We start from the raw sequence: 13,426 nt of genomic DNA, 5'->3' as shown, positions 1-13,426 counted from the left end.
GTGCCACTTGGGTGCCCTAAGTAATCTTTTTATTATTCCTCAACTGTTTATCCCATTTACCACTTTAGAAAGTTCCAAACTTTCTCTTTTTTCCTTGTGGTTCCTTAAACACACTTAAGCCCTTCACCCTCTCTTTATACCTTAAGACATCTTATACTTGACCAAAAAATAAAGCTGTTTCCCATGAGCTCCCTCATCTCCCCTTCTCCTCATCTCATACTTTTGTGACCCTTTTCCCCACTCTTTTACTCCAGTCTCTGAGAAAGAGTTGAACCTTCTCTTTGACCAGACTATTGCAATAGCTTCCTAACTGATCTTCTTGCCTCAAATCTCTACATGCTTCAATCAGTTCTCTGCACAGCTGCAAAGGTGATTTTCCTAAAGTAAAGGTCTTACTATGTTACTTCACTACTTAACAAACTCAAGTTTCAAACACAATTTTCTTTAGGATCAAATGCAAACTCCTCTCTTTGGTATTTATGGCTCTTCACAACTTGGTCTCTTCCTATCCTTCTGGGATTTTCATGCATTATTTGCTTCTACAGACTCTATGATCCAGTCATACCATCCTCTGTATTGTTCCTCATGTATGATGCTGCATCTCTGAGCATCTCTGTTCCTTTGCACTAGCCAGCTCTTATGATTAGACGGTTTTTACCTCATCTCTTAGAATTTCTAGCATATTTAAAGACCTAGTTCAAGTACCACCTTCAATTGGAAGTTCCCCCCCTGCCGTTTCCAGTTATTTCATTGTAAGTTTGCCACTTATACATTATCTTTGCCGTTCAAATGCAAGCTCTTACAGGAAAGAGGATGTTTTCATTTTTTCTTTGCACCCCTAGTACCTGTGCCTGGCAATACAGTCATTATTGTCGGTCCCTCCTTCTGGAAGGGGAATTTGACATCGGGAAGGTGATGCTATGATTTGCAAGTGAATTAGATTTAAGTGAGGAAGGGCTGTGCAAAGTCACCAGCCTCACTTTCTCCTCTGGAGTCATTTGGGCTCAGGGGCAAGATATAGATCAGGATGACTAGAGATGGCCCCAGATGTAGTAGGGGACACTGACCTTTTTAAGCTACGTTCTTTTCCAGGTCTCAATTTGACTGAGGCAATGCCCATTCAGTGATTAAGGTTAGGTAAGAAACGAAGCAGAGAATGCCCTCTTTTACCTAGTCAAAAAGATCAGTCTGGGAGGGGAAGACCCTCAGGGTTTCTGGCCAAAACAGAAACAGCTGCTATTTATATTAGCTCTGAGTCTTCTGGACCCAAAGGATGACTAGGTGAGGCTTGGAATGTGATCTATTGTTGGCCAATCAATGAGAGCCAGAGTGATCTGGGTTCAAGACATGGTCCTTAAGAAAGAAATCTAACCCATAAATTCCAAGATATCTTGGGAAGTTTCAGTGATCAAGATTTACGTTCCTTCAGCAGAGCACCTGCAGATCAGGTGGACATGTGGACACACTTAATAAATGTGTGATTCTTTGTGCAGTGGAAACTAGGTGGCATAGTGGATAGAGTACTGGGATTGGAATCAGGATGATTCATCTTCATGAATTCAAATCTGGCTTTAGACATGTACTAGCTGTGTGACCCTGGACAAGTCACTTAACTCTGCTTGCCTCAGTTTTCTTCATTTCTAAAATGAGGTGGAGAAGGAAATAGCCAGTATTCTTGCCAAGAAAAGCCCAAAATGAGGTCACAAAGAGTCAGATGTGGCTGAAATGACTGAAAAACAACAATAATTGTACAAACAAATAGATTTACAAAATCCAAAAAAATCAGGAAAGCAATCTAATAGGATATAGTACATGAATTGAAACTTGAAGAAAGCTAGGGTTTATAAGAACAATGTCTGGTTGCAGGACAGTCCAGAAATACAGTCTGGAGATCTATGCAAAGGTTTGGTGGAGGGAGGTAAAATGCCAAATTTTAGAGGAAAGAGTAAATAGGTTAGTTTGACTGGAAATGGTGGGTTGAGGGGAGTGATAGGTAATAAACCTGGACAGGTAGGATGGAACTAGATTATAAAGGGCTTTAAATGCCAAGTTGAGCAGCATGTAGTTTGTCCTACAGTCAATAGAGAGTCTTACAGCTCTCAAGGGTATACTGAGTGCTATAGAGATGGAAGGTGGAAATTAAGCTGAATATTTCCTAGAAAGTATTTGTTTTTCTTGTGGCTGCAGTACTGAATGAAGAAATATTTTGCTCTTCACTGAATTGTACCATTTTCTCTCTCCATAAAATGAGTCAAAGAGTGAGCTAAATTCTCATATACACTAATTTCTATAAGTTAGACATTTGTGGAAATGACATTTTCTCTCCTAGAACACAAAGGAAGCACCTACTATATGCTATATACTATATAAGGACCTGTAATTATGTTAGGTAGTGTCTATAAACAAATGCATAAAACTTAGTCAACCTAGTTTAGCATAACCCACCACTATGGCAGAATGGTGTAGTCAGTCAGTCATCAGTCCATAAACTTTTATTATGTTTCTGCCCTGAGCCGGGCACTGTGCTCAGCATTGGTCAGGACCTAGAAACACTGGATTGACTACTTGTATAGCTAGACAACATTTTCAGTCCCACATTCAGTTCATCCTGGTGATGTAGACATGCTCTAACATTTTGAGAGTTTGACTCAGACACTCACAGGAAATTTCCACTTTGAAAAAATGGCCCTTAGTGGCAATAACTCAGAAACTATGTAGAGACCTGTGCAGATTTTTTTTTCTTCAGGTTGCTGAAATTTTAATTTACAGAATGATCCCCAATAGGTCTAAGGGAGTTAATGTTACTTTCAAAAGGGGCCTCTGCTCCTCCTCTCCTCCCTCCCTCCCCAATATGTCATGAGGGGGAAGGAACTTGGCCAATACCCCCTACTGGTTACTTTAGAAGTCACTCTGGGGCATGACAAAATGTAAAGAACTGTGGGTATCTTTGATTCTAGGTTTAAGCTTTCTCATGCTGCATTGGAGGAAGAAGACAGTGGCATTTTTAAAGATTTGGATGAAAATTCTAGTCACTTTGTCAAGCTTTTGATAAATTTAGTTTCACCTCCACCTCTAGCCTCCTTTGAAGCCCAGTCCAGGTGTAGGCACCTTATACACAAGCCATTTCTAGATGCTTCCAATTGTTAGTACCACTTTCTTCTTGAAATTACTTCGTATATCCTATGCATTTATGTATATTTCCATCTTGCTTCCTTTTAAAATATAAGCTCCCTAGGGATGGAAATTACTTCCTTTTTACCATTGTATCACAAACACTAAGCCCAGTGCTTCTCTGCACATTGTAGGTGCTCAGTATCTATACACACATAATACAGTGGCTTGAGAATTTGGGAGGAGTGGTTCATGAGTCCTATTAATCTTAGTCTATTCCTCCTGTGGTCCTGGTGGTGAATGAATATGTTATGATAAAAAAATAAAGATCTATCTCATGATAAAAAACAAAAATTCCACGGTTAAGTATAGTAGTTTCTTCTTCATTCTGGTTAATCGAATAGGAATTTAAGGAAATTACAGAAAATGGAATCCACTGGATCTAGAATAACAGTGGCATTGATCAGATCTGGGGATGTAATGCAAAAGCCCAAGAAGTTCACTCTTCATCTTGGATCCCTTGGTTAATGCATCTAACATTTGGCTACATTGGGAACCTCTGAATATGTACTGAAGGAACAGCTCTTCTCAGTTCATATTTGGAAAGATTCTTTTATCAGTCATTAATATGAAGTGGACATGGTCTCTGCTGGGTGAAAGTGTCTGTGCCAAGATTTCTGCATCAATGTGCAAGTAATGAGCATTTGGCAATCATACAGAAGTACTGGCAGCTGAGAGTCAAAAATGGAATGTCTTGATTGGAGGATCTATACTATTTTCCTTTGCCATCTTGCAAAGGAGTAAGTTTACAATGTCTATAGAGTCTGACTTCACCTTATCTCTAAGTGTACCAAAGTTCTTCTATGTTCTACTTGCCTGCTTCTTAATGACCTCTTAAAATACAGGTCAGATTCCTGTTAGAGGATTCATCAGCATTCCCACTATCATAAAGTGAATAGCAGTACAGACAGCGTGGGAGGGCAAAGCAGCATCTAGAGACCACTTCCGGCAATAAATTCCAGTTTTTGCAGCCTTATGATGATTTTGGAGCCATCATAAGAAGAGAAAACACTAAATACATGAGTGGTAAAAAAATCCTCTTCTGGAACATGATGCATAAACTTCAAATCCTACCTGCCAAGTAGAATTAATGTTTACAAAACTTAATTGATTGAAAAATGCACAGCATTCTCTCTCCAGGGGATTGGTCTGTTGATATGGGAGAACACAGTTCAATATTCTAGGTTTTTTTTTTTGTACTTATTAGCACCTAAGGGGCACAGTGGATAATGCTCAGGACATCAAGTCTGAAAGATCTGAATTCAGATCCTGGCTCAAATACTTTTTAGCTGTGTGACCCTGAGCAAGTCATTGCATCTTTTTCATCCTCAGTTTCCTCATCTATAAGGTGGAGAGAATAATAGCACCTGTCTTCCTGGCTGCTTGGAAGGACCAAATGAGACACACACACATTACAGAGCTATCTAAATGCTAGTCACTATAATGTCATTAGGAGAAGTTCCTGTCTATTTAACAAATACTTGTTGACTGTGAAAAGTGTGTTTTACTAAGTCAGGTACCAGAAGAATACGGGTAGTTTTATCTCTAGGGATAGTTGGGATCAACCTTGACAGTTTTCCATTTCATAAGAGCCCCAGGTATGCCACCTTCTTAAAAGGACATCACAGTAAGATCCTCACCAACTACAAAGCATTAAAGCTGCCACTGCTAATAAACCTTGCTAATTGAAACATCTGGCACCAAAGGAAATAGTCGACTAAAACAATGGTTAAGGCCATTTGCCCCATAGGAGCTGTCTGGCTACACCAAAAGGCTAAGGCTAATAATAGACAAGAAGCAGCACATGTAAGATGAGCGCTTTGAGTCACTAATAGCTCACATTTATCAAGCACTTTAACATTTGCAAAACCCTTTACATATATCACCTCATTTGACAGACTATCTCCATTCACCAACCTTAATCCACTCAAAACTACTATTCTCATCCTTTATTTTTTCCTGCCCTAGCAAAATGCATGGAGCTATTTGAGGATTCATATTTATAAGTACATGCTAATATATGTCCATGTTGTTTTTTTTTCCATTAGAATATAAGCTCCTTTGAGGACAGGGATAGTTTTTGTTTGCCTTTTATATACTCAGTACCTGGCATACAATAAAGGCTTAGCAAATACTTGTTGATTGGTTCAGAGGTTTCTCCCACATTTTAGAGGTGCATGAGATCCAAGAATAATATCCAGACATTCTATGATGTGGGAATGGAGTCATTGACACAAATGATATTAAAACTCATTCAGTTTCTAGAATGTTTTTGCCACATTTATTGCAGTGTAATTTGTAATAATGGAGCTTTTTTCTTATTGGTCATCTGCCAGGAGGTTTCAGTCTAATTATGCTAATATTAAACCACCCTACAGTTTTGACATTGTCACTTAGAGCCACGGGATACTGTAGAACAGTTTTTGACAAAGGCAAAAAAAAACAAACACATGCAAAAACCCAGCGATAAGAAAATTGCAAAAACAAAAAACCAAAAAGCCACCAACACCATAGAGACAGCTGACTGTTTTTCTAATTAAAAATATTATCCCAATTGTGGGTTTTCCATTGTCTTGAATCACCTCAGGTTTCCAACTCTGATTCGGTTCTCTGGCTCTTCCAAATTGCAATCAAGAGCTAACAAAATCAGCAATTAAATAATAGGGACAAGAATAACTGGGGGGGGGGAGGGGAGAAGGGATGAAAAACATTCCTCTTTCAAAATGTGAGAGTTCTGGGACTGTTCTAATAATAAAGAGAATGTGTGTATTTATAACACTTTAATGTTTCTCCCAAACACCCTGTGAGGTAAGTGGTGCAAATATTTTTAACTTCATCTTATAGATAAGGAAACTGACAGTGGCATATTTGCTTTCACCCATGAACACTTGTTGCACCCCTAGAAAAGAACCACATATCCACTACACATTCTTAGGGGAACTGCTATTTGGAAAGGCTCTTGTCAGTTACTAATCAGTCAATCGTTAACCATTTATTAAGCACTTGTTATGACTCAGACACTGTACTAATTTCTGGGGATACGAAGAAAAGAAAACTTTCCGTGGTGGCTGCCCTCAGGGAGGTCATACTCTAACACAGGAGGAGGCAACATGAAAACAGCTACGTTCATCGGACATATGAGATACATACAGAATAAATGCATGCTGATCTCTGAGGAGAAGCAGGAGTACTGAGGAAGGAAAACCTGTTCCAGAAGGTAGGATCTGAACTAAATGTCGAAGAAGAACATAGAAGCCACTTTGAATGAAGCAGAGGCTTTTGGTTCATACAATCCCTTTCTTTATCCCTCAGGGGAAAGGAAAGGACACACAGGGATGGGAGGGAATGCTTTTCCAAAAGTGCTCACTGAGTCATTTTCCCTTTCTATGGCTCCAAAGATCTCTTTGCCTTCTGGCAAAGTCCAGTTTCTGGGCTGAAACGGAGGATACGCTGGACAATATGTTTCTCTTCTAAGCCTTTTCATAGCTCCTGAGTATCATTTTGACGAGTGTCTCCCTCTTACCAAAGTGACTCTCCTAAAACATGAACGATGGGGGCTACCAGAGGCACAAAGATGCCAATGTGTCATACTAGGGAAAATTATGTTAGTAAATGGCATTCTCAAGTTGAGCGTTGCCCCTAAAATTGTCTCTGTTATTGTGCTAATGGTCTCAACTCTTCACATCCTTTTGGCCCAGTTGGGTTGACTGAGAGAAAGGGAGGGAAAGAGCCTGTGGGAAGAATAAAACACTGTCCTCTTCTTGGCAAAATGTCAAGGAGCCTATTGTGGGGGTTCTGGTCTAAGACTGCTTGCCTAGAACATTCATGTTCAAGGTGATGAAGAGCTGAAATACTGAGAGAACAGGCACACAAGGCCATTAGAGTCAGTAAATAGGCCAAGCCTCAGTGGCAGAAAGTTTAGGAAATCCTCTAGCTAGGAGTGTAGGTAGAAGGTCTGGTAACAGTCAGTGACCTTTCCTTCCGCTGACACATCTAAGATGTACCAGGCCAGTTAACATATCACTGCTAGGGGTAGTTGGGTTACAGTCCATGCCCCCATTTCCTTCTGGCTCAATCCATTCCTGAGGGTTGCTTCAGGTGTGGGAGATGGGTTTCAGATCACAATATACCAACACTATAAGTGTTATTCACCATTCATGAATCTCAGGGTTTTGGTTTCAAACACCAATGGAATATCTAGGATCTCACGAGGGTTCCTTGTACCGGGTACTTCAGGATCCTGCCTCAGCATTTCCTCATGAATGTCTAGATGAGGAGTGGAGCTCAGTCCTTTCTGTTCTCAGACAAGTTGAAGATGATGACCCCCAGGGCCTGGCAGTTGGTTTTTTATTGTCCAACAGGATATCATGCCCAAAAGCTTGCACAATGTGATGGTGGGCTGAGTAGTTTGGCTATACTATCTGGTGGTCAATGACATAGACCTGAGTCACAGCCCAGGTCAGCTCCTTGAACATGACTGTGTTGGGAAGAGATGCACTCCCTCTCACCAGCCATATAGCACCTCAACAAGGTGGGATAAGCACTGCAAGATAAATTATGGGGGGAGTGCTGGGACAAATTGAAGAGCTCAGTGGGAGCCTCTTGGCTATAACTGTACAAAGTTCTATATGTGGGGTGCTCTGAGGTCAGTGACAATGATATCCATAGCCCACTATGGAAAGTTTGTAAACCCTCAATGGACTCTCCTAACAAATACCATGGCCATAGTTACATCATGTCCATATCCTCATCCATAGCTGGGATTCTTTACCATTATATCAATATCACTACATGTCTCACAAAAGGCCAGGATGAACTGGACAGAGGGGGAAAGGAAGAAGGTTCCAGCTAAAGGTGCCTCCCAACTGCAGCTCTTATAAAGCCAGGGTCATTAAGTGACTTGGTTAATGTCTCATATTTTGTAGCCATCAGAATCAGAATGGGAATGTTGAAAAGGGTTCAGAAGTGATTAAAAAAACTAAAATTTGTTGAAAAGTGTTCAGAAGTGACTAAGAAAACCAAAATTTGCTACTACTTAATAATTCCTTTATTCCTTTGTTTTTCATTACTTTTATTCCACTTGCTAGTTTTGTGATCCCAAGCAAGTCACTTAACCTGCTTGCCTTGGTTTCCTCAACTGTAAAAGGGGGATAGCATTAAATATATCAAAAAGCTGTTTTGAGAATCAAACGTGATAATATTTATAAATAAGCACACATAGAGTGCCTGGAACATAGCAGGTGTGATATAATAATTGTAAAGGAAAGGAATAAGCATTTTTATATCACTCTCCTACTCAAAAACTACCACTAGCTATCTACTATCTGTAGGAAAAATATACAAATTTCTCTGCTTGGCTTTTAATGTCCTCCACAATCTTGCACCGATAACCTTTCCAGGATTATTATACATGAAATTTTATGAATTCTATGTTCCAAACTGTTCTATTTGCTCTTTCTCATACATGATATAGCATGAAAGAGCCCAAGTTAAACATGACCTCAGAGACCATTGTGATAGCCCAATCTTCTTTGTTTTACAGAGAAGTAAATGAGGTTGAAGGAATTTATGTGACTTACCCAAAGTCACAAAGGCAGCTGGCATCAGAGAAGGGATTCGAACTTGGGTCCTCTCCCTCCAGGGCAGCACTCCTTATTCTGTGTCAGGAATCTCTAGTTTCCTTCAAAGCTCAGATAAAATGCTATCTTCTGGAAGTCTTTTCTTGTCCCTTCGGCTGCTAGAGCCTCCCCTCTGAAAAGTTACCATATATTTACTTTAATATTTTGTATTTACTCCAAATTATGCATGCTATTTCCCTTGACACAATTCATTTAACCTCCTTGAGCCTAGGAGTGTTTCACATTTGTCTTTTTGTCTCCAGAGCCCAGCACAGTTCCTGGTACATCTCTTTTTGTCCAGCCATTTCAGTTGTGTCTGACTCTTCATGACCCCATTTTGAGTTTTCTTGGCAGAAATACTGGAGTGATTTGACATTTCCTTCTCTAGCTCATTTTACAGATGAGGAAACTGAAGCAAACAGAGTCAAGTGACTTTCCCAAAGTCACACAGCTAGTAAGTGTGTGAGACTAGATTTGAACTGAGGAAGATGAATCTTCCTAACTCCCAGTTCCCCGAACTTTATCCTTTGAGTCATCTACCTGCCCTGCTCAGTACATAGTAAGTACTTAATAAGTCTATGGATTGATCCATTTCATTGATAAATCTATTTTGATTAAGCATCCTTCCCAGCACAACATTCTAAACCTTTCTTCTTTCCCTGGGCCCTCTCCCTCAAAGCTTTTACTTGTACAAAACTTAGCAGATGGTTACAACCCTTACTTTACTGATAAACTTCCTCACCTTTAAGCCTTTGCCGCTCAATACATCTATTTATGTATTGATTCTGTTATCTTTTCTTTTGTTCTTTGGGGCAGTCTCTCCTTCTCAGAAATAATTCCATGGCCATATTCATTCCTTACTCAAATCTGACAGCCTTGTTTCTATCATTATGGATATCCTCATCATCTTCTCATTCTCTATTTTCTCTTTGTTCTTCCATCTCTACCTTCAAACAATACAGTTCTCCCCAATATTAAAAACTTTTCATATTTTCTTGCTACCTACTATGGCTATTGTCCCATTTAAAATTCCCTTTCTTTGATAAATTTCTGAAGTCAAGTGCTTTATACAGACTACTTCATCTTCCCAAGCCTTCATTCACTCCTTAGACACTGTACTGTAATGTTTTCAAGAATTTCTTTTACCCAATCCAATGACTGTCCTTTTAGTTTTTAATGACTTTGATTTTTATTATGACATTTAAAAAAAGATTTTGTTTGGGGGGAAAAATGGGGCATTTCATGCATTTGTGTGTCATCCTTGTGCATGCTAATTTTTTCTGTATCATTCCAATTTTAGTATGCATGCTGCCAAAGAGAGCACTCATTATGGCATTTGAACAGTTTAGCTCATCTTTCCTTACTTTACATCTTTTGATTCTGTGGCATTACTCAATCCTGGTTTTCTTTCCACTTCTCTGACTTCCATCATCCTTTTTTGCCTCAACCCATTGCTCCCCTCCTGCCCCTAACTGTGAGCAATTCCCAAGAGTCAGGCATTGCTCTATGATCTATTCTCCATATACCTCCCTCCCCTTAAATTGCTTCTTTCTCATGTCCTGAACTCTTATGTTGATGATTTCCAAATCTGCAATTGTTGCCTTTACTCTATCTGTCCTGTAAAAGGATTTATATTTACTTAGAAATTTTTGTCTACTAACTACTAGGCAACTTAAAATAATAAACTGTGGAGTTGGAAGGTGCTGTAGAGTTTGTTTAGTATACCCTCCTACCACTGTAAAAAGCCAACATCAGCACCTTTGTTTGTCTGCCTGTCTTGTCTCTCCCCACTCCAATCTCTCCTCACTAAAATGTCAGTAAAATGATTTTCCTAAAATACAGGTCAGATCATGGAAGCCTTTCTCCTCCCCTGTCCCCCACTCAATAAACTCCATTGTCATTTTATTGCCTCCAACAAATATAAAATGCTTTGCTTGACATTCAAAAATGTTTGTTACTTAGCCCCCCCCCCCCCACATTTCTAGTCTTCTTTGACCTTATTTCTGATACATAATCTTTGATACAGTGACACTGGCCTCCTGGGTGTTCCATGAGAAAGACATATTTCTCAGTTCTGGGCATTTTCTCTGGTTGTCCCCCATGCCTGGAGTGCTCTCCCTCTTCTGCTTGGACTATTGATCTCCCTGGTTTCCTTTAAGATCCAATTAAAATTTCACCTTCTATAGAAAGCCTCCTCCAGTTCCTTTTTTTTTTTTAAAGCAATTGGGTTAAGTAACTTGCTCAAGGTTACACGGCCAGGTGTTTCTGGGTGGGTGCTAAGTGTCTGAGCCCGGGATTCGATCTCCAGGTCTATCTCAACACTGGAGCCGGTGCTCTTACTCGCTGTGCTACCTGGCCACCCCTCCTCCAGTTCCTTTTACCAGTGCCTTTCTTCTGTTAAATATTTTCTATTTTTCTTGCATATAGCTTGCTTATACTGTATATATTTGTTTACATGTTGTCTCCCCCATTTAATTGAAAGTTCCCTGAGGACAAGGACCATCTTTTGCTTCTTTTTGTATCACCTGGTACTTTGCACAGTGCCTGGAGCATAGTAAATGCTTCATGTTTATTGAATGAATGAATTGAATAAAGAGCTCTTGTTATGGGGAGCTCATTGAAGTTAGCCTATAGTTGGACAGCTCTAGTTGTTGGACTTGTTTTCTGTTAAGAAAAATAAAATTTACCTTCTGAGCACTTAGATTGGTGCTGCTTCTACCATCCAGAGCAAGCAATTCCCTCTCCCGGGGTAGGAAACCTCAAGAAGGCCAGGTTATCTCTTCAGTAACCCTTCCCAGCCAGAAGCCTGGGGACCTAGAGGACCAGGACCAGAGCCCCTGCTCCCTCAATCAAGGATAGCACATGCACAAGTAAAATCTTTGGAGTGGCATACTTCCAAACACAAAGATTCTAAATTCTATTTCTAAATCTGGGGAGAATCAACCCTGCACACCCTCTATTAGTCTAGTTCTGCTGAGGAAGCATGGCACAGATAATCATCTCTTGGCTTTCCAGAATCACAGCATTTCAGAGTTGGAAGGGACCCAAGAGGGCATCTAGTCCCATCTATATTTGACAAGAATCTCCTCTATAATAGCACTGGAAAATGCCCATCTTTCATCTACCCGAAAAGTTCTAGTGGTAGGGAACCTACTTTTGGACAGCTCTAATTGTTTGGAAATTTTTCTTTACATCAAACTCAGGTTTGCTTCTCTTTAATTTCCACCCGGTGAATCCTCCTTCCATAATATAGACTGTAAACACTTTAATATAATAATCACCCCTCTCCCCCTCCCCACTCCCCTGCTCAATCTTCCTTTCTCCAGGATGAATATCTCTAATCCTTTCTCTATTCTGGATATACCTTAGTATCTATGCCAATGCTGTTTCTAAATTTTGGGACTCCAAATCAAACACAGAACTCCAGATATGGCCTGATCAGGCCAAAGGACAGCAAAATTTTCAAATTCCTGATTCTGAACACTATACTTTCCAACATAGTCCATAATGGCATGGTGATTGATTGATTCATTAAAAGGACACATGTAGAGACAAAAAAGAAGAGTGTCAAGCGCAAACCTTTTGGAAAAATCTGCATAGATGTTGTATTGCCCTATTATAAATTCCTGGAGTGCATGGACTCCCTCATTTCTAGTATTTTTATCCTCAGCACTTAGCACAGTGCTTGGGACATAGTAGGTGCTTAATGAATTTTCATTCATTCATTTATTCAAGTGTAGAATTGTATATTTATGCTTATTACATTTCATCTTATTGAGATCAGTACATGACTTTAGCCTGTTGAGAGCTTTTGAAATTATGGTTCAAAATCCATTTTATTAGCTCTCTTTCCAACCTCCTGTCATCTGCAAATTTGCCAAATTGTCTCTGCGCTTCTATTTGAATATTGCTATTAAAAAAATTGTTGAACAGCAGGACCAAGGACAGATCCCTGGGGATACTCCACTCACTCTGTCTGAGGTTCTTAATCTGGTGTCTGTGAAGCCCTTTCCTGGAACAAATCAGTGAAAAAAAGAGTAGCAGCATTGAGAATCAGTCCTAGTATATGCTCTTGTCATCCCACTGATCTGGACATAGTTCTTTCAGGGACCTAGAATTGAATAGCATTTGAAGACTGTTTGGATTTTCCATACTCTTACCTGATTCTAGGTAAGGTAGCCTGGGCTTCCAGGGAGGGCTGAATTTGTGTCTTTTTCTTGCTTCATCCAGGACTTTGTTGCAGTAGTTGCCACCTCTCTTTCTCTCTCTCAAGCATCCTCAATCTCTCCAAAACTGTTCACTTCTGCAGATTTGTCTATGAATATTCTTAGATCTCCTCTTTCTTAAAAAGAATTCCCTTGATCCTTTTAGTACATTTAACTAATGAACCACCTCTTTCCTCCTTGTACTGCTATACTTCTTGAAATCATTGCCTATGTCCAGTGTCTTCATTCTCAGCACCAACCCTCTCCTCTGTGTCTTTCAATATAACGTCCATACCTATAATTTTTACCAAAATTGGTCTCTAAATTCAACAGTGACAAATGGCAAATTTCCCTCCCTAAACTAAGTGGAAAATTCAATAGCTGCTTGAGTTGTTATCCTCATCCTCATCCCTATGGTTTCTAACATTATTC

General features: G+C 39.8%; 1 protein-coding gene and 1 pseudogene across 2 annotated transcripts in view; both read right to left on the bottom strand.

The window, feature by feature from the left end:
* B3GALT1 (beta-1,3-galactosyltransferase 1) overlaps positions 1 to 13,426 on the bottom strand; it is a 747,684-nt gene that overhangs the window by 255,855 nt on the left and 478,403 nt on the right. Inside the window, exon 6 of one of the 2 annotated variants that reach the window (XM_069079721.1) lies at positions 8,751 to 8,922. The gene's annotated coding sequence lies outside the window, so the exon portion shown is untranslated. The remainder of the gene's footprint in view (positions 1 to 8,750; positions 8,923 to 13,426) is intronic. The other variant, XM_069079720.1, reaches the window with a different exon arrangement.
* LOC138155601 (U6 spliceosomal RNA) lies at positions 10,014 to 10,113 on the bottom strand (annotated as a pseudogene).

The sequence above is a fragment of the Petaurus breviceps genome, unplaced genomic scaffold (assembly GCF_028583685.1).
Source record: "Petaurus breviceps papuanus isolate PSGF00001 unplaced genomic scaffold, PetGlider_PUasm1.0 91133, whole genome shotgun sequence".
NCBI classification, from domain to species: domain Eukaryota; kingdom Metazoa; phylum Chordata; class Mammalia; order Diprotodontia; family Petauridae; genus Petaurus; species Petaurus breviceps.
This window is presented reverse-complemented; position numbering and strand designations above follow the sequence as displayed.